Source organism: Mustelus asterias, chromosome 1 (assembly GCF_964213995.1).
Source record: "Mustelus asterias chromosome 1, sMusAst1.hap1.1, whole genome shotgun sequence".
Lineage (NCBI taxonomy): Eukaryota > Metazoa > Chordata > Chondrichthyes > Carcharhiniformes > Triakidae > Mustelus > Mustelus asterias.
Window position 1 is genome coordinate 128,231,069 of NC_135801.1, and position 20,211 is coordinate 128,251,279.

Below are 20,211 nucleotides of genomic sequence, written 5' to 3' on the forward strand. Positions count from 1 at the left end.
CAACGTCAATCCCAATATAAATTGTTGAGTTGCTGTGCATGGCTATTCAGGCAGAGCTCAAGAAATCCCACAAGGCAGGCATGGTGAGATGTTGCTGAGCAATAAGCTCACTTTGCTGCAACCTTCTCACTTTATTGCCAGGACAAAAATTGCACTCCCAATCACAATAGCAGAAAGGTGATCTCTGGGTTTGAATCACCTGGTTAAAAAAAATCCCTATTTTCTAGAGGGAGACAGGTTCATGGCCCATAACTTGCATTGCAGTAGGTGACCTCTGGGAACAGATGTGCATGTGAATGCCTTTAGTAGTCAGAGCGCCTGCCATTACAGTGGTAATTGTGGGTCTACTTCTAAAACTTTGGTGGAATCAGCACTGGGAGGACCTTGTGGGCACAACCTAGAACTTGCACCAGAATGTGCTACTTCACAATTTTTTGACACCACCCTGTCCCGTTTCACCTGACCCACACTATGGGCATGATTTTCAATAGGGACCCCAAGGTCTGGTCAAATACAGGACAGAAATCTCCACTTTGTGGGAAACAGTCACCTGGGAGTGAATTTCCCTGAACTGACCAATAAGTGAGTGGCCAGAGAGTGAGCTTGGGCCTGGGTGGGATTGTTTTCAGTGCAGGCTCAATGGGCTGAATGGCCTCTTTCTGTATTGGAGGGAATTCTATGATTCTATGACTGTGGGCAGCTTCTCTAAACTAGCAGATGGATAAGAGGCGCTCTGCCTCTGGAAACTCAGAGGGTGACCGGAAAATTTAAATCAACCTCTGACATCAAACCTTAATATGCCTTCCTTCATTGGCTACTGCCACCTGCAGAAGATGGCTCTGCAGAATTCCATCTCCCCTCTGGGAGAATGGCCCTGGGACAGGATGATGCCAGCAAATCAGCTGGTGGTATGATTCTCACACCTGCCCATCCCTGTGCTCCTCCCCATTGGGGAAAGGGGGGGAGGTGGGAGGGGGACAGGGGTAGTTTATTTATTAGTTGCAAGTAGGCTTACATTAACAGTGCAATCAAGTTAATGTGAAAATCCTCTTGTGCAGGTGATGGTGAAAATCCTGCTTGTATCTTCATTACAAACGGTACAATTGAAGCCATCAATGATTGTAATGCCAGCAATGAGTAAGGAGTGAGAATGTTTTGACATTTTAACCACAAAAATGGAAAGACACTCTGAACTGGACAAATGTCTCGCTTTTGAAAATGGTTTGTCATTCAGGCATTCTGACTATGGCCGTAATTTAAATTCAAAACTCTAGGCTGAAATATTTCATGCATGACAAATTTTGAAACTTACCAATGCAGAATGCATGGACTTTATGATTATTAGATATTTTAATACATACTAGTGCAGCGACTCTGTCTTTGAACTGCTTGTAAACAGTCATTCTGTTCTCATTCTTCTAAGTTAATGTTTGATCAGGATGGCACTTGAAGAACAATTCAGTAATATAAACAGGGGGTAAACCTCATTGAGGGAATGATGCTCATGTTAAGCAGCATAGATCTTGAATTTATAGTCTAGAAATTACTGTTGGTGATATTAGCAAATTATTTTTTAATGCACACTTGTAATATTCCTTTTCTCTATTTTAGCAGAGCCACTGAACTATCCAAAATAAATGGGTTATGTTAAAATGTTAGATTAAAACAAAATTAAGCACATATCCATTAATTTTTCTAACAATGATTTCTAAGCTAATGTCTTCTTTACCACCAGTAGAACCAGCAAAATGTTTCCCTCCCCTTTGAGCTCTAATTGCTCGTTCAATCAGCCTTGAGTCAGAAATGTAGATGCGTACAGAGATAATCTTCATTATTGATTTTCTCTTTCACTTTCTCCTCAGCTGTATTTGTTGGAAAATTCAGGGAATTCCAGTTCTGTTGAAGGGTCAATGGACTTGAAACGTTAACTTTGGGGGTGATTCTCCCAAAAAAATTCCAAGTGCTGAATTTGCGGGAAAAATGATGTAATTCACGATTGTGTTTTCAGTGCAACTTCAGACTCGAATCTCCCACATTCTGTGCAATGCAGAGGTCACGATCGGGAATATTGTTAAAAGCTCAGAGGGCGGGGTCTATTCACATCAAAGAGCCTGAAATCGGAGGGATGAGCGGGAACCCGCGCATGCGCACATCGCTGGGAGATCACAGAAAAGACATCCCAGCATCCAGATCACTGCCATCTAACCCCCACAGACATAGCTGGCCTCATCGCTGCCCCCCTCCCCCCCATATGGACATGGCTGGCCTCATCGCTGCCCCCTCCATCTGGACATTGCTGGTATCGCTGCCCAATCCTCTCCCCCCCCCATAATTGGCCTCATTACTGGACCCCCCCATTTAGATCTCTGGCCTCATCATTGGACCATCCCCGCCCCCCCCCCCCCCCCCCCATACGGACATGGCTGCCCGCTCACCCCATGCCCCCACTGAGTCAGATAATACGGGTACCCCATCCCTCCCCACCTTGAACATACTGACGTCACTGCTGTCCTGCAGAGAACTCGCACTGTGCTGCCATGCACACCCCCAGCTTGCGGGCAGTCCCTCTGTTGAGTGGGAGCCCTGAACATTGTAACCCCCCTGGACACAGCAGCTTATTAAATGACAGCCAATCAGCATTCCAAGGGATGCATGACACTCAACTGAAACCAGCCTTCAAAATCTCTCACAAGTATTTGTTGCCAACGGGCCCTCGACTGGCCACACTCACTGCACCTGCACTCTCCTAATAAGCCAGAGCTGTATATAAGCTGCAGGAATGGACATACAGCCAGTCACACCACGAAGATGTCTTTGAAGAGAGCAGCCCCGAGATTCACTGAGGCTGACCAAGGCCGCCTGCTTGATGCAATGGAGGAAAGATGCCAGCGGATCTTCCCCAATCAGGGCCCTCGCTCAAGGGTGCAGCCGCAAAGGCATTGTGGGAGGAAGTGGCAGATGCTGTGAAAGCCAGGAGCCTGACACCTCGGTCCGGCCAGCAGTGCAAGAAGAAATTGTATGACCTTCTTCGGGCAGCAAGGGTGAGTGAGCATCCTATTTTGAAACCCGCACACGGGTTTCATGGGTTGTCACGGATCCCAAACCGTGCTTAGACCCTGAAGGGCATGCAACAAGGCACCCTTCCCCCAGCAACAGCTATCCTGGCATCCCGTGGAGTGTCCCGGGGCCTCTGGGCATCCCAAGGGAGGAGGAAGGGCTCGAGCCCATGCCGGGGACTTCCAGCTAAGAGATCCCAGATGTCCCGAAACCTTCCGATTTCCCCCCTTCCTCACTCTGGGGCATCTCAGGGCCAGCTAGATGAATAGAGTGGCACAGAAACAGTGTCATCCGCAAGTCAGCCGGGGCCCTTCAGGTCCCGGCCACCCAGGGGACGTCCGCCAAGGGTATCACAGGCAACAGGGCGTGAATCACAGTTGGACACCTTCACCTCCGATGTGCATCCTGGGGTAGCACCTAGAAGAAGCAGTAGGTCACACAAATTAGAAAGTTGTAGGTTCACTAAGAGGGCACGGGTGAAGGTCACCAGTAGTCATCACTAGTGTCAAGAGCACAATAAACTTTTATTTGCACCTCACTCCCTGGATGGCATGCATCGACCTGCATGATCTGCATGAGATGGTCACACATGATCTGCACATTCAGGGAATGGAACCCTTTTCTGTTGACAAATGGCTGTGGTGCTTTATGTGGGGTCTGCTAGGCAATGTGTGTCCTGTCCACTACTCCCTGGACATCGGGAATTCCAGCAATGGCAGTGAAGCCTAGAGCCTGGGCCTCCTGCTGTGCACGGCCCACATCGAAGTTTATGTACTGCCCTGCCCAGGCATACAGGGCATCTGTGACCTGCCACACATATCTGTGCACAGAGGCCTGGGAGATCCCACTGAGATCTCCACTGGGTGCCTGAAATCACCCAGATGCAAAAAGGTTCAGGGCAGCAGTCGCCTTAACTTCCAAAGGGAGCGAGTGGCTGTCCCTCCCCTGAGGTGTCAGGTGTGCGAACGCCTCACATAGGTGCCGCACCGTGCTCTTGGAGAGCCACAGCCGACGACGGCATATCGCCTCTGAGAGGGCCTCAAAGGAATTCCAGGGCTTGTACCTCCTTGCCTTCTGCACCGTTTGCTTTCTATGCACCCTTTCGGGAGCCTGCTCACCCACCTCCTGGCGCTCAGCGACAGCCCCTTGCCCTCCTTCCTGAGGGATTGGTATTGGCTGCTCCTGCGCTGGTCTCCCACACCCGCCACCTGAGCTGCCTCCTCCTCCTCCTCCACCGCCACCATAATCGCCAGCTCCAAATCAGTCAGTCCAAGATCCATCTGCACAGTGGAGTTTGGAAAGAGCATAGAATGATAGATTAATGTCATTGGCTGCATAGACTCAGCACCACCCCAATCCCTCACTTGGGCCAGTACCACCAGTTGTGGGAGCTGGCAACACCACACAACCCATGGTGCCATACGTGACCTGATTAGGTTGTGTGAAATTCCCATCATGACAAATGCTGGCACAGATTATGCAGGTCGGTGTGCTGACGTGGGAAATGCGCACCCTTGAGCCATTGCTATGTGTGCAGCTGCAGCATCTGTTACAGGCATGTGCTGCTGGTCCGTGTCACAGGGCAGGGACAGAGTGCAAATCAGCACCAGATGTGTGCCCAGTGACAGCAGATTCCATGCAGTCCATGTCTGAACCTCTGCACTCCGGCTTAGAGCAGCAGCTGCTTCATCTGGTTAGGCCTCAGTCAGCACATGGTGCACTCCTCCCCCATCCCAGAACACCAGCACTCAGTCGAGTCCCTGACCACACCCCGCAGAAAGACAATGCCATTGCACAATGCCCTCAACGGGAACAAAGAACAAACAAAGAACAAAGAACAGTACAGCACAGGAAACAGGCCCTTCGGCCCTCCAAGCCTGTGCCGCTCCTTGGTCCAACTGGACCAATCGTTTGTATCCCTCCATTCCCAGGCTGCTCATGTGACTATCCAGGTAAGTCTTAAACGATGTCAGCGTGCCTGCCTCCACCACCCTACTTGGCAGCGCATTCCAGGCCCCCACCACCCTCTGTGTAAAAAACATCCCTCTGATATCTGAGTTATACTTTGCCCCTCTCACCTTGAGCCCGTGACCCCTCGTGATCGTCACCTCCGACCTGGGAAAAAGCTTCCCACTGTTCACCCTATCTATACCCTTCATAATCTTGTATACCTCTATTAGATCTCCCCTCATTCTCCGTCTTTCCAAGGAGAACAACCCCAGTTTACCCAATCTCTCCTCATAGCTAAGACCCTCCATACCAGGCAACATCCTGGTAAACCTTCTTTGCACTCTCTCTAACGCCTCTAACGCCTCCACATCCTTCTGGTAGTGCGGCGACTAGAACTGGACGCAGTACTCCAAATGTGGCCTAACCAGCATTCTATACAGCTGCAGGCTGAGCAGGATTCTTTCAGGGACCCTCCCCCACAGAGCTCTGATCAAATAGAAGCCCCCCCCCCCGCCCCCCCCAGATATCACTGGTCCACCAGCCAGCATCTGAAGACAGCCAGGAGAAGCCAACCATCTCCAGGGCCTGCCTGCAACATCCCCCGCACTCTGCTCGCTTAAGGTCCACAGCAGTTACCTCCCCACGCCACTTCAAGGCTGCCACGCCAGGTTGTGACCTTTATAAACCTACTCTGATTTGCACCAAAGTGACATCACGCCAAAGAGGTGGGAGATGCAAACGTGGGCGGAGATTGCCGTGGCGATAATGGCATGCTAGAGTATGGTAAGTGATGCAAATTAGCAGTTGCCAGTTTTCAGCGTGGTCCCAATGGCACAAGTTTTTCCAGTTGGGAGATGCGTGCGGGTCGTAAACGCTCACGGGGATCCCGCGAAATGGCTGACACGCGCATCTCCCGACCTGAGCCGCCAAAACATGAGCGGGTCAAAATGGGAGAATCGCCCACTGTGTTTCTCTCTCCACAGATGCTGCCAGGCCTGCTGAGTTTATCCAACATTTTCTGTTTTCATTTCAGGGAATTCTCTCCCTTCCTCAAAATGTACCTGCTGTTCTTCAGAAACAGTCATTCCCGCAAAAATTTCGCCCAAAGTTCCTCAGGACATCTACTGGTCTCCTGTTGATGTGACTTTGTCAAAACCCTCTGGCAAGTGGTGGTGACCACGTTGTGCTGTGTGTCTGCTTATTCTGGGGCTTGCTTAGACATTAAGCTTGGCTCAGCGCTGCCATTGTGACCTCTCACTTGCAAGATCATGAGTTCAAGCCTACTTCAAATGCTTGACCATGCTAGCTTGATAATTTAGTCCAGTACTGAAGGAGTGCTGCACTGTCAGAAGTGCTGCTTATGGATGAGATGTTGAAATGAGACTTCCATACGTTCCTAGCTGGATGCAAAATATTCCTGGCACTATTCAAAGAAGAATGGAGCAATTCTCCCGGTATCCTCATCAATATCCCAATTAACATCACTATGAAGCAAATTTTCTGATAATTTATCCCATTATCATTTGTGGGACCTTGCTATGTGCAAATGGGCTGCCTTTTTTTTACATTACAAATGACTCCACTCCTTGGGATGTCCTAATACATAAAATGCACTAAATAAATGCAAGTTCTTTCTTTTTTGATGAAGGGATGGTATGTTTAGTCTTTAACAGTTAGGGTTGGTTGTTGTAGTGGTGTCATTATCTGAGTGAGTGGAAGTATACTGGTTTCCACAGGGATGTGCGTCGATCCCTTTGATGGAAGCAGACAGGTGAAGATGAAATTTGAAGATGAACTCACCTAGGACCAGTGCCAACATTGAGTTGCAGGATGGGGGCTGGGGTGGTGGAATGGGGGAAGGTTGATCAACCCTGACTGATGGGCTGCTGCCCATCTTTCTAGAATGTATGAACAGGCAGGCACTAGGGATGCATCAAATATGGTGCTTGTGCTTCCTTAACCCATTCTCATCTGGGTGGGTCAGTATCAGACAGCACCATCAGTTAAAATCCCGATGTAACCATTAGAATTGCAACCTTCGACGCCCTTATGTTTGTGATCTGTGAAAGCTCAGCATTACAACGTCAGTGAGCTGGAAATGGAGAGTTTTCAACTTCACAGACTAACTACTACCATATGCTTTAAAACAGCATTGAATTGTCGCCTTGAGATGAATTGATTGAACTCCTGCTAACATGCTGTGCTTGCATGACTTCATTGGGGACACTGAAAGACACAATAAAGTGATGATTCAGTAATTATAATGGTTAGGAGAAGCTTAAAATAGTATCAACAAAACAAATAATTAATATTTAGGTGACTTAAAGAATAAAAGCTTGGTAGGATTAACAATTGTTGCACTGTGCTAAAGATTGTAAATTTAATTTAATTTTGAGCTATAGTAAGGGTCTGTCAAAACATTAGTGCACTGCACGTTACTGAATGACTTTCAATAGTGGTATTCATTTCAATGGAAATCAAAAAAAAATTCCTCACCAAATGTGTTTGGAACAGAAGGCGCAGTGACTAATTTTAGTGAATCATTCAAAGATTAGCACCAGGTAGCTTCCTGTAGTAGAGTGAATCTTGCATCGAGCATTTCACTGTTGAAAATAACAGATTGCCCTTTGCTTTGCAATCAGGGTGACACACGATGAAGAATTATGGAGTATGATTTATATTCCAGGAGTGGGCTGACAAATGAGTGGGTTAGAGTTAATGCTATAATTGGGTTCCAAATTGTATTCATACATCCTCTGATCTGTTTACAATACACCTTAGACAATTAAAATTAAAATGGTTACGGTGAGATTTAAATTTTATTTTAAGTGCAAATTAAATTGATGCACACTTTGTAATGTGTTTCAGGTGAAATTAACATGAAACTCCCCCACCTTCACCACACACAAGTGCAGGTAAAAAAAGGAGCATGGTGGCTATGTTATTGACTCGTAATCCAGAAGCCTGAACTCATGATCCGAAGATATGAGTTCAAATCCCACTGCAGCAGCTGGGACATTTAAATTCAGTTAATTAAATCAAAATCTGGAATTAAAAATAACTAATAAAAAAACTAGTGACTAGAAAATGAAAGAAATGTTGTAAAAAACCATCTGGTTCACTAATGTTCTTTTAGGAATGAAATCTGACTTCCTTACATAGTCTGGTCTATATGTTGTTCCAGACCCAGAGCAATGTGGTTGACTTTTAACTGTCCTCTGTTGCCATCTAACAAGCCACTCAGTTGTATCAAACTACTACACAAGGGAACACCATGTCCAATCATAGAATCCGTATAGTGCAGAAGGAGGCCATTCAGTCCATCGAGTCTGCATCAACACTCCGACAGAGCATCTTAACCAAGCCCTATCCCCATAACCCCACATATTTAGCCTGATAATCCCCCTAACCTACACATCTTGGGACACAAAGGGGCAATTTAGCATGGCCAATCAACCTAACCTGCACATCTTTAGAATGTAGGAGGAAAATGGAGCATCTGGAGGAAACTCATACAGACACAGGGAGAACATACAAACTCCACACAGTCACCCAAGGCTGGGGTCGAACCCAGGCCCCAGGTGTTGTGAGGCAGCAGTGTTAACCATTCTGCCATCGTGCTGCCCAAGTCCTCCATGTCACATACCACCTGACTTGGAGATGTGACATTGTTCCTTCATCATTAGGTCAAAATCCTGAACTTTAGCACTGTGAATGTATCCTTATCACATAGACAGAAGTTTTTCAAAAAAGAAATTCAACTCCACCTTCTCAAGCACAATTCTGCATGGGCAGTGAATGCTGGTTGTCCAGTGATGCCACATCTCATGAAGGAATATATAGATATAAAAGAAATCTGTTCTCAAATGTGGCATTTGAAAACATTGAGATGATGCCTGGCACTTTCCTTGCCAGTATAATTATTGGCAGAATAGTGATTGGCTGGGAATTTCATTGAATCAGCTTAATGAAATGATTTGTGTGGATCCCTGATGGCCGTTATGATTGTGATTGGGAGTGTGCCAGTGGTGGAAGGGGAGGGGGTAATAAATAATCAGCTGCTGCCATGGCATTCTGAGAAAATCCAACAAAAATAGGTATTAAAGATGACTGGCTTAATGTTTGTCTGATCATGTTTCTGTGAAGTGCCTTGGGAACTCTTTCTGCATTAAAGCTATTATATAAATGCAAGTTGTTGTTATCCTCAGGCACTGGAAATGGTCTTTGAAAATGAGCTATATGTGGTATCTCAGTTGAAGCGGTGCGCTCCCTGTTCCTCAAAGAAACCATAGAATCCCTACAGTGCAGAAGGAGGCTATTTGGCCCATCGAGTCTGCACCGACAACAATCCTACCCCAGGCCCTATGCCCACAACCCCATACATTCTTCCTGCTAATCCCTCTAACCTACACATCCCAGGTTACTAAGGGTCAATTTAGTATGGCCAATCAACCTAACCCGCACATCTTTGGACTGTGGGAGGAAACCGGAGCACCCGGAGGAAACCCATGCAGACACGGGGAGAACGTGCAAACTCCACACAGACAATGACCCAAGCTGGGAATTGAACCTGAAGCTGGATCCCTGGAGCTGTGAGACAGCAGTGCTAACCATTGTGCCACCTTGCCTGTAGCATCACAATAGATTAGTTTACAACCCTACAAATTCATATGGCAACTCCAAACCTTGTTACCTCATACCATATCCAGACACCTGAAATATGTCATCAAAATGTCAATAGTGCATCCTTCAACGACCTAGCCATGAGAATCAACCTCGTTATTAGTAGTCTTTAGCTGCTGTCTGGGAGAGTGCACAAACTATGGCAAATCCACGAGGCTGGGAGCTACAGATGGCAGATGGAAACAATGTGGAAGATGGAATACAATGAAGTGGCAGATGGAATACAATATGGAAAAGTGTGAGGTTATGCACTTTGGAAGGAGGAATGGAAGCATAGGCTATTTTCTAAATGGGACAATGCTTATGAAATCAGAAACACAAAGGGACTTGGGAGTCATTGTTTAAGATTCTCTGAAGGTTAACATGCAGGTTCAGTTGGCAGTTAGGAAGGCAAATGCAATGTTAGCATTCATGTCGAGAGGGCTGGAATACAAGAGCAGGGATGTACTTCTGAGGCTATATAAGGCTCTGGTCAGAACCCATTTGGGTAATTGTGAGCAGTTTTGGACCCCATATCTAAGGAAGGATGTGCTGGCCTTGGAAAGGGTCCAGAGGAAGTTCACAAGAATGATCTCTGGAATGAAGAGCTTGACGTATGAGGAATGGTTGAGCACTCTGGGTCTGTACTCGTTGGAGTTTAGAAGGATGAGGGGGGATCTTATTGAAACTTACAGGATACTGCGAGAGCTGGATAGAGTGGACGTGGAGAGGATGTTTCCACTAGTAGGAAAAACTAGAACCAGAGGGCACAACCTCAGGCTAAAGGGGTGATTCTTTAAAACAGAGATGAGGTGAAATTCTTCAGCCAGAGAGTGGTGAATCTATGGAACTCTTTGCCGCAGAAGGCTGTGGAGGCCAGGTCATTGAGTGTTTTTAAGACAGAGATAGATAGGTTCTTGATTAATAAGGGGATCAGGGGTTATGGGGAAAAGGCAGGAGAATGGGGATGAGAAAAAAAATCAGCCATGATTGAATGGCGGAGTAGACTCGATGGGCCGAGTGGCCTAATTCTGCTCCTATGTCTTATGGTCTTATGGTCTTACATGGATAGCATGTTTGGAGATGTGGTCACTCTGCAGATTAGGGCCCAGAGGTAGAGATGGACTCAGTGACCTCCAGGCAGTCCAAGAGAACCAGGCAGGTAGTGCAGGACTCAGCTGGGATGCAGCTCAGAAATCAGTTTTCCATTTTGCAAGCCAGTGGGGGCATTAGTTCTTTAGAAGAGTGCAGTCAGAGCCAGGTTTGCGATACCATGAGTGGCTCAGCTGTGAAGGAGGGGTGGAAGAAGAAAGGAAGAGCAGCAGTGATAGGGGATTTGTTAGTTAGGGGAATAGGCAGTTGTTTCTGTGGCTGGAGACAGGATTTCAGAATAGAATGTTGCTTCCCTGGTGTCAGGGTCAAGGATGTCACAGAGTGGCTGCAGGGCATTTTTCTGAGGACAGGTGAACAGTCAATGGTTGTGGTCCACATTGGGACCAATGACTTAAGTAGGAAGCGGGATGTCGTCCTACAATCAGAACTTAGGGAGCGAGGTAGAAATTTAGAAAGCAGGACTTCAAATGTAGTAATCTCTGGATTATGCCCAGTGCCACGTGCAAGTGAGTACAGGAATAAGAGGAAAAGGCAGATGAATGAGAGACCAGAAAGATGTTGTAGGAGGGAAGGCTTTAGATTTCTGGGACACTGCAACTGGCTGTGGGAAAAATGTTACCTATGCAAGCTGGATGATTACACCAGAGCAGGGAATCCTTGCAAGGTGGTTTGCTGATTCTGCTGGGAGGGATTTAAACTAAATTGGTACGGTTGTGGGAACCAGGAGAAAATATTAGACAGGAATACCAGGGTGCACAAAATACACAAAAGACAGATAACACTAGTAGAGAGAATAGTAAGTTAATAGGTGGAGTCGGAGCAAGGGAGAAAGCAATGAAAGTCTCTGTAAGGGTTACTGAGAATGTATGTGAATGCTCAGTGTATAATAAATAAGACTGGGCAGTTACAGATGAAGATTGCCATGTGGAATTATGATGGTGTGGCTATAACAGAGACCTGGCTCAAGGAAGGGCAAGACTGGGTGTTAAATATTCCTGGGTTCAAGGTGTTCAGGAAAACTAGGAAAGGAAGAAAAGGAGGAGGGGTGATGGTATTGGTTAAGGAGAGCATTACAGTGCTGGAGAAAGAGGATGTTCCAGAGTGTTCAAGGCATAATCAATTTGGCTTGAGCTAAGGAACAAAAAGGGTGCAATTACATTGCTCAATATAGTCTTTGGATTGCCACCTAGTGGGAAGGATGGAGAGGAATGAATCTGCAGAGAAATTGCAGAGGGACGCAAACATTATTGAGTAGTTATAATAGGAGACTTTAATTACCCGAATGCAGACTGGGACAGTGGTAGGTTAAAGGATGGAAAGGGGCAAACATTCCCAGATTGTTTTCAGGAAAAATGTTCTGCAGTAGTCTGAGTCCAGTCCAACAAGAAAGATGCACTGTTGGTCTTGGTTCTTGGAAATGAGGTGAGCCGAGTAGATCAAGCGTCAGTGGGGAACATTTTGGAGATAGTGATCATTGTATTGTAAGGTTTAGGATGATGGTAGAAAAGGACAATGGGTAATCCAGAGTAAGAATAATTAACTGGTGGAGAACCAACTTCAATGGGACAAGAATGGTGTTGGGCTGGATAGACTGGAATGAAAGGTTGGTGGAAAAAATTGTAGCTCAACAATGGGATACCTTCAATCAAAAAATGGTTCATGCACAGTCAAGGTCTATTCCCTCAAAAGGCAAAGGTAGGGTAAACAAATCCAGAGCTCCCTGGATGAAAATGAAGATGAAATTAAGATAAAGAAGAAAAAGTGTGCTTATGACAGGTACCAGGTAGAAAATATAATTGAGAACCAAAAGGAATGCAGAAGGTTCTGAGGGGAGGTGTAAAAGCATGGCTGAGGTATGAAGTGAATACTGTGCATCTGTCTTTACCAAGTAGATGCTATCCAGGCCAGAGGAGGAACCTCTGTCAAGAAAAGGGTTCAAAATTGATAAGTTGGATACATTGTCGGTACTTAAAGTTGTCAAGACACTAGGACCGGATGAGGTGCATCTAAGGATATTGAAGGAAGTAGGAGTGGAAATTTCAGGCACACTGACTATAATCTTCCAGTTGTCCCCAGACTCAAGGACAGTGTCAGAGGACTGGAGAATTGCAAACATTACGCTCTTGTTCAATAAAGGTTCTAAGGATAGGACCAGGAATTAGACCAGTCAGTTTTGGTGGTGGGGAAGCTTCGAGAAACAATTATTTGAAATAGAATTTGTTGTCACATAGAAGAATGTGGGTTGATTAGGAAGAGCCATCATGGATTACTAAAGGGGAAATTGTGTTTAACTTACTCACTGGAGTTTTCTAAAGAGATAACAGAAAGGGTTGATGAGGGTAATGCTGTTGATGTGGTGTACCTGGACTTTCAAAAGCATTCAATATGCCACACAACAGACTTGTGAGAAAAGCTATTGCTCATGGAATAAAAGGGAGAGTAGCAGCATAATCAAGGACCCCACGCACTCTGGACATATTCTCTTCCACCTCCTTCCATCGAGAAAAAAATACAAAAGTCTGAGGTCATGTACCAAGCAACTCAAGGACAATTTCTTCCCTGCTGCCATCAGATTTTTGAATGGTCCTATCACATATTAAACTGATCTTTCTCTACACCCTAGCTATAACTGTAACACTATATTCTGCATCCTCTCCTACTGTTCCCTATGAATGTTATGCTTCTGTATAGCATGCAAGAAACAATACTTTTCACCGTATAATAATACATGTGACAATAATCAAATCAACAAGATACAAAATTGGCTGAATAATAAGAAACAGATGTCAATGGACATTTCTTGGGCTGGAGGAAGATTTGTAGTGGTGTTCCCCAATGGTCAGTATCGGGACCCTTGCTTTTCCTGATATATATTAATGATTTACATCATGTTGTGTAGGGGACAATTTCAAATTCGTGGATGATACGAAACTTGGAAACATTGTAAACTGTAAGGAAGGCAGTATAGAACTTCAAAAGGACATAGACAAGTTGATGGAGTGGGCAGATGAGATTCAATATGAAAAAATCTGTAGAAAGAACATGGACAGAAAAAAAAAGAGGGGTACAATTCTTAAGGGGGTGCAGTAGCAGAGGGACCTGGGTTCATCCGTGCATAGATCATTGAAGATAGCAGGACAATTGGAGAGAACAGTTGTTAAAGCATACAGTATCTTGGGCTTTTTAATAGACATGATGTGGAAAAGCCGGCGTTGGACTGGGGTAAACACAGTAAGGAGTCTAACAACACCAGGTTAAAGTCCAACAGGTTTATTTGGTAGCAAACGCCACTCGCCTTCGGAGTGCTGCTCCTTCGTCAGATGGAGTGGAAATCTGACGAAGGAGCAGTGCTCCGAAAGCTAGTGGCGTTTGCTACCAAATAAACCTGTTGGACTTTAACCTGGTGTTGTTAGGCTCCTTACTTTTTAATAGAGGCATAGAGTACAAGAGTAAGGCAGTTATGCTGAACAAGACACTAGTTAGACCTCAGCTGGAGTATTGTGTACTGGAGTTCTGGCTGCCACACAATAGGAAGGATGGGAATGCATTGGAGAAAGTGAAGAAGAGGTTTACAAGTATGGTTCCAGGGACGAGAAACTTCAAATATGAGAATAGGTTGGAGAGTTTGGGACTGCTCTCCTTGCTGAGAAGAAGGCTAAGAGGAGACTTGATAGAGATATTCAAAATCATGAGGGGGTTGGACAGAATAGCTAAGGAGAAACTGTTGCCACTCATAAAATGATCAAGAACAAGAGGGCACAGATTTAAGGTGATTTGCGAAAGAAGCAAATCTGATATGAGAAAAAACTTTTTCACATAACGAGTGGTTCGGGTCTGGAATGCACTGCCTGGAAGTGTGGTGGAGGCAGTTACAATCGAGGCATTCAAGGGGACATTAGATGATTATTTAAATCGAAAGAATGTGCAGGGGTATGGGCAAAAGGCTGGGGAATGGCACTAAGTCATGATGCTTGTTTGGAAAACCGATGTAGACACGATGGGCAGAATGGCCTCCACCTGCGCTGTAAAATTTCTATGATTTTGTATCATCAGTCATAACCATTGGCTTGGTCTCCGAGCTTCAGAGAAGCTCGCTTTTTGGGTTGAAAGGGTTTGGGCACAAAGGACTACCTTACAATGAAGTCCCCATGGCATCTAAACTGAGCATTTACTTGCATAATGGGTGATGTTGCTGGTCATAAACAATCTGGGCACTTGCCAAGTGAAATCCTTTCTGTAGACCGCTTTTATTGACTTGATAATGGGAACACGCACGCCTACATAGAAACGTACGAACTAGAAACAGGAGTGGGCCATTGGAATCCAATCAATGTTGTTGCATGTTAGGAATTCTGTTATTCAAAAAAGCTGCAATGAGCTATCACATTTCTGATGATTGCCATGACAACTGGCCTTTCAAATGTCAGTTTTCAGCCCCAATATTTGGTCATTATCTCAATGCAGTATGTTGGATCTTACAGTGTGCAAATTGACTGTTCTATATTACAACAGTAACCACGGGGGCAATTCTCCCAAAAGTGCTGAATTGGTGGGAAAACTGTCCTAAATCCCGACTGTTTTCTCAGTTCAGCTTCTCACCCGAATTTCCGCACTCTGTGCACAGCAGAGGTCCCAGTCGTGAATCTCATTGAAAACCCAGGGGGCAGGGCCTATTCACACTGGAGTCTGATAGTTCTGGAACTCTGCCCATGCGCAGTGGCCCCGACCTGTCAGACTCCCCATTTGCTGGCCAGCCCGGGACCTCCGCAGTGCTGCCCCTCCAGCCCCCCACGGCCCGATCGTGGTCCCCACAGCAATTCCTGGGCAAGCCCTGACCCCCCCCCCCTGTCCCGGAGTGCCCCGATGCACAGCCCACACCCCCCAGCAGTGGCAATCCCCCAACCCCCTTCACCCTGACAGACCTCCCCCCTGGTCAGACCCCCCTGGGAGGCAGCCCCCCACCCCCCCAACATGCCCCCCCACCCAGCCCACCCCAATCACTGCCCTTCCTCCATCCCAGACCGATCCTGTCTGCAGAGTGGCAGCGGGACCCCCCAACCCCACCAATGGCCCCTAGGCCCTGCCCAAAATAGGCCCCATCCCCTTGGCACTGCCCGATGCCCAAGGGGCAGTGCCAAGGTGCCCCTGGGCACGGACACTTTGTCCCTTGGACAGTGCCAGGGGGCACAGGCTGGCACTGCCAGAGTGCCCATGCCCAGGGGGCACTACCCCCCCACCGCCCCGATTGCTCCCCCTTCATTCTGGCGGGGTCTCCCACTAGTTCCCCGAACGTGGGGAGCGAGTCTGCACTCCGCCGGAATGAAGTACTCCTGGCGGGGTGGGAGATTCAACTGGGACCTGAACGTTCCTGATAATGAACTGCTCAGCATATTTGAAACATATTTTAAAAAGATTTAAATTACTTCCCTGCCTTCCCGCCGGTTTCCAGTGTGGTCTGACCGGTGACTTTTCTCCGGCTCTGGGAGATGCGCATGCGTTCCCGGCACATACGCAAATCCCTGTTCAAGGCCGGCGACGCGCATCTCCCACCGTGACCCGACAGAAAAGTTGCGGGTCGCGATGGGAGAATCGCAGCCCACATTTCAAAGGTATTAAACTAACTGTGAAGAACATTGCAATGTGTTGAGGTTATGAAAGATATTATATAAATGTGCATTATTTCTTACTTGTTTGCTTGAACAAAGAACGCACCTGGGACTTGGTTAATTGCACAATGTTACTAATTGCTCCAGAAGTTGCTGCCACAGTGCAATTATTCATGAAGGTGATGACCTTGATTGTCACAGGCAATGCAGTACTTATACTTGAAATGGGTTGCAGGTCAGTTGCAGTGTGACTTAACTCATTGATGACTTCTCTTGTAAAGGACAACTGCAAGCACTTCTCTTGAATCAGGTGGAGAGGAGCCATTGTCTATTTATTCTAGATTGGAGGTAGTGGTGGTCGTAGGCCGAATACCTCCTGTGGTTTCTGACCTCTCTGTTCTCCCAGAGGAAAAGGCACAGATTTTTCTCCTTGGGTCAGAGTTGCTGAGTCAGGAGATTTCCCAGCTCAACAAACCCACCTTTAAAAATGTTCACACATTAGTTGGATTTTTTGTTGCAGGATGGGGGGGATGCAGCTGAAATGGGAGTGAGATCGGTCGACCCCAGAATGAATAAGAACAAAGAACAAACAAAGAACATTACAGCACAGGAACAGGCCCTTCGGCCCTCCAAGCCCGCGCCGCTCCCCGGTCCAGGATTGAATCCTGAATCCAGGATCCCCGCCCAATTTTCCAGCCTATCTACATCCTAATATCCTATCCACCGAGCTGTCCCTCACAGCTACGATGCTTTGTTCATCACAACCTATTAACTCACCCCCACCCCCCCATTCCAGACCATGTGATCTCCAGGGAGAGGCGAAAACCCAGAGTGAAAACCCCAGGGCCAATATGGGGGAAAAAAAATCTGGGAAATTCCTCTCCGACCCCCTGTGGCGATCGAAACGAGTCCAGGAGATCACACTGGCCCTGATCAAAAAATGCTTCCCAACCCTATTCATTTCCACTTTTGCTTTACGAACACCATCTGAATTCCCTGCCCCCGAGACAGGTTCCCAACTATCCGCAGTCTCGCTCTGTACTGGCACTTGAATGAAGCCTTGAAACGAGAAACAAAGAACAATTAGCCCGCGCCGCTCCCTGGTCCGGCAGCCCGCAGGAATGTGCAAGCTTGCCAGGAGCAGAGGTAGGTGTGCGCAAGTCCTGCCTCTGTGCCCCAGTACTGTGTTTAAATAAATAAAATATTAAAACTGAAAGCTTCCCTGTAGCCTTCACCCCTCACCTCTACACATAGTCCTTGTGCCCCATCCATGCCAACCGATGCCAACCCATGACCCCGCCTACCTCCATGGCTCATACACCCATGCCCCTCAATCTAGCTCTATTGCCACCATACTTAGTGCCAACTGAGTGCCAACTCATTGCCAATACCTGCTCCCCACACTCCACCTTACCCCCTCCATATCAACTCACCTAATATCCTCGGACAGTTCCTTGTCAAAGAACAAAGAACAATACAGCACAGGAACAGGCCCTTCGGCCCTCCCTGGTCCAAACTAGACCATTCTTTTGTATCCCTCCATTCCCACTCCGTTCATGTGGCTATCTAGATAAGTCTTAAACGTTCCCAGTGTGTCCGCCTCCACCACCTTGCCCGGCAGCGCATTCCAGGCCCCCACCATCCTCTGTGTAAAATACGTCCTTCTGATATCCATGTTAAACCTCCCCCCGCTCACCTTGAACCTATGACCCCTCGTGAACGTCACCACCAACCTGGGAAAAAGCTTCCCACTGTTCACCCTATCTATGCCTTTCATAATTTTATACACCTCTATTAGGTCACCCCTCATCCTCCATCTTTCCAGTGAGAACAACCCCAGTTTACCCAATCTCTCCTCATAACTAAGCCCTTCCATACCAGGCAACATCCTGGTAAACCACCTCTGCACTCTCACTAAAGCCTCCACGTCCTTCTGGTAGTGTGGCGACCAGAACTGTGTGCAGTATTCCAAATGCGGCCGAACCAATGTTCGATACAACTGCAACATCAGACCCCAACTTTTATACTCTATGCCCCATCCTATAAAGGCAAGCATGCCATATGCCTTATTCACTACCTTCTCCACCTGTGACGTCACCTTCAAGGATCTGTGGACTTGCACACCCAGGTCCCTCTGCATATCTACACCCTTTATGGTTCTGCCATTTATCGTATAGCTCCCCCCTACATTAGTTCTACCAAAATGCATCACTTCACATTTATCTGGATTGAACTCCATCTGCCATTTCCTTGCCCAAATTTCCAGCCTATCTATATCCTCTGTAGCCTCTGACAATGTTCCTCACTATCTGCAAGTCCAGCCATTTTCGTGTCGTCCGCAAACTTACTGATCACCCCAGTTACACCTTCTTCCAGATCGTTTATATAAATCACAAACAGCAGAGGTCCCAATACAGAGCCCTGCGGAACACCACTAGTCACAGGCATCCAGCCGGAAAAAGACCCTTCCACTATCACCCTCTGTCTTCTGTGACCAAGCCAGTTCTCCACCCATCTAGCCACCTCCCCCTTTATCCCATGAGATCCAACCTTTTGCACCAACCTACCATGAGGGACTTTGTCAAACGCTTTACTAAAGTCCATATAGACAACATCCACGGCCCTTCCCTCGTCAACCATTCCAGTCACTTCTTCAAAAGACTCCACCAGGTTAGTGAGGCATGACCTCCCTCTCACAAAACCATGCTGACTATCGTTAATGAATTTATTCCTTTCTAAATCCCTTCTAAATCAGACTAGATACATCCTTGGACAGTTTCAATGATTTTGTGTGGAAAATAATCATGTTCACTTTTAACAATCCATAAGGGTGCCTTACCTCTCCCAAAGGTATTCCAGCACTCTATCCAGAAGAATACCCTGATTATCCAAATGCAGTAACCAAATTCAGACCTCCTTTAATCTGTTCTATTTGCACACTCTAGACTCTACAGTCCTGTTCTTCCAAAATTCCACTTCAGTGAAGACAGCTGGTGATTTAAAAGGCGAGCTGCCTCTGTGAATCACACAGCCTGAACCCCGGCCCAACACCATGTGGTGAACCATAGATGGTTACCACTATGGGTACTGAACCATAGATGGTTATCACTATGGGTACTTGTACATATGTTACTCTTGTTACTGTTGGTGTTAGGGTTGGGGTGTTCCACCTGTTGGCATTGTTCTGTGGTACACTCCGGTTGGCTCCGCCTTCCTATAGGAGTATAAAGGTCACTGCACTTCCTCGTGACCCTTTAGTCTGGGATTGTACCGTTAAGCAGTATGCTCCATTCTTGTTGCTAATAAAAGCCTTTATTCCCGGGTACGATCCAGCCTCCCGAGTGAATTAATCGCGCATCACACCACTCCCATCCCAGCAAAAATAAGAAATGGGTAAAGAGCCTCTCTATCATGGTGAAAATCGATCTGGAGTATTTCTCAAGGAAGTCCCATAGAGAACTCTGTACTATCCATGGAAAAAAATTTGAAGTCTCACAGTGGAAAGCAGTAAGGAAATTTAATGCTGTATACCATACAAAGAAAATACCAAAGGTCAAAAGTGATTGTAAAATAGAGAATTCACAGAGGTTTTAAACAGTCCGGGCTATGTCCCTTCCTCAAACAGCAGCAGCATAACAGCACTGCAGTTCACAAAATGCATGATTTTCCACCTTTGAGTGCTCTACTATGGTCCAACTTTCACCTTTGCCAAATGCCCACACCTAAGTAGCAACAATAAGAAAAAGAGGTGGCCATTCAACCTGAAGCCCACATCGCCATTCAGTTAGATCAAGGCTGATATGCATCTCAGTTCTAATTACCT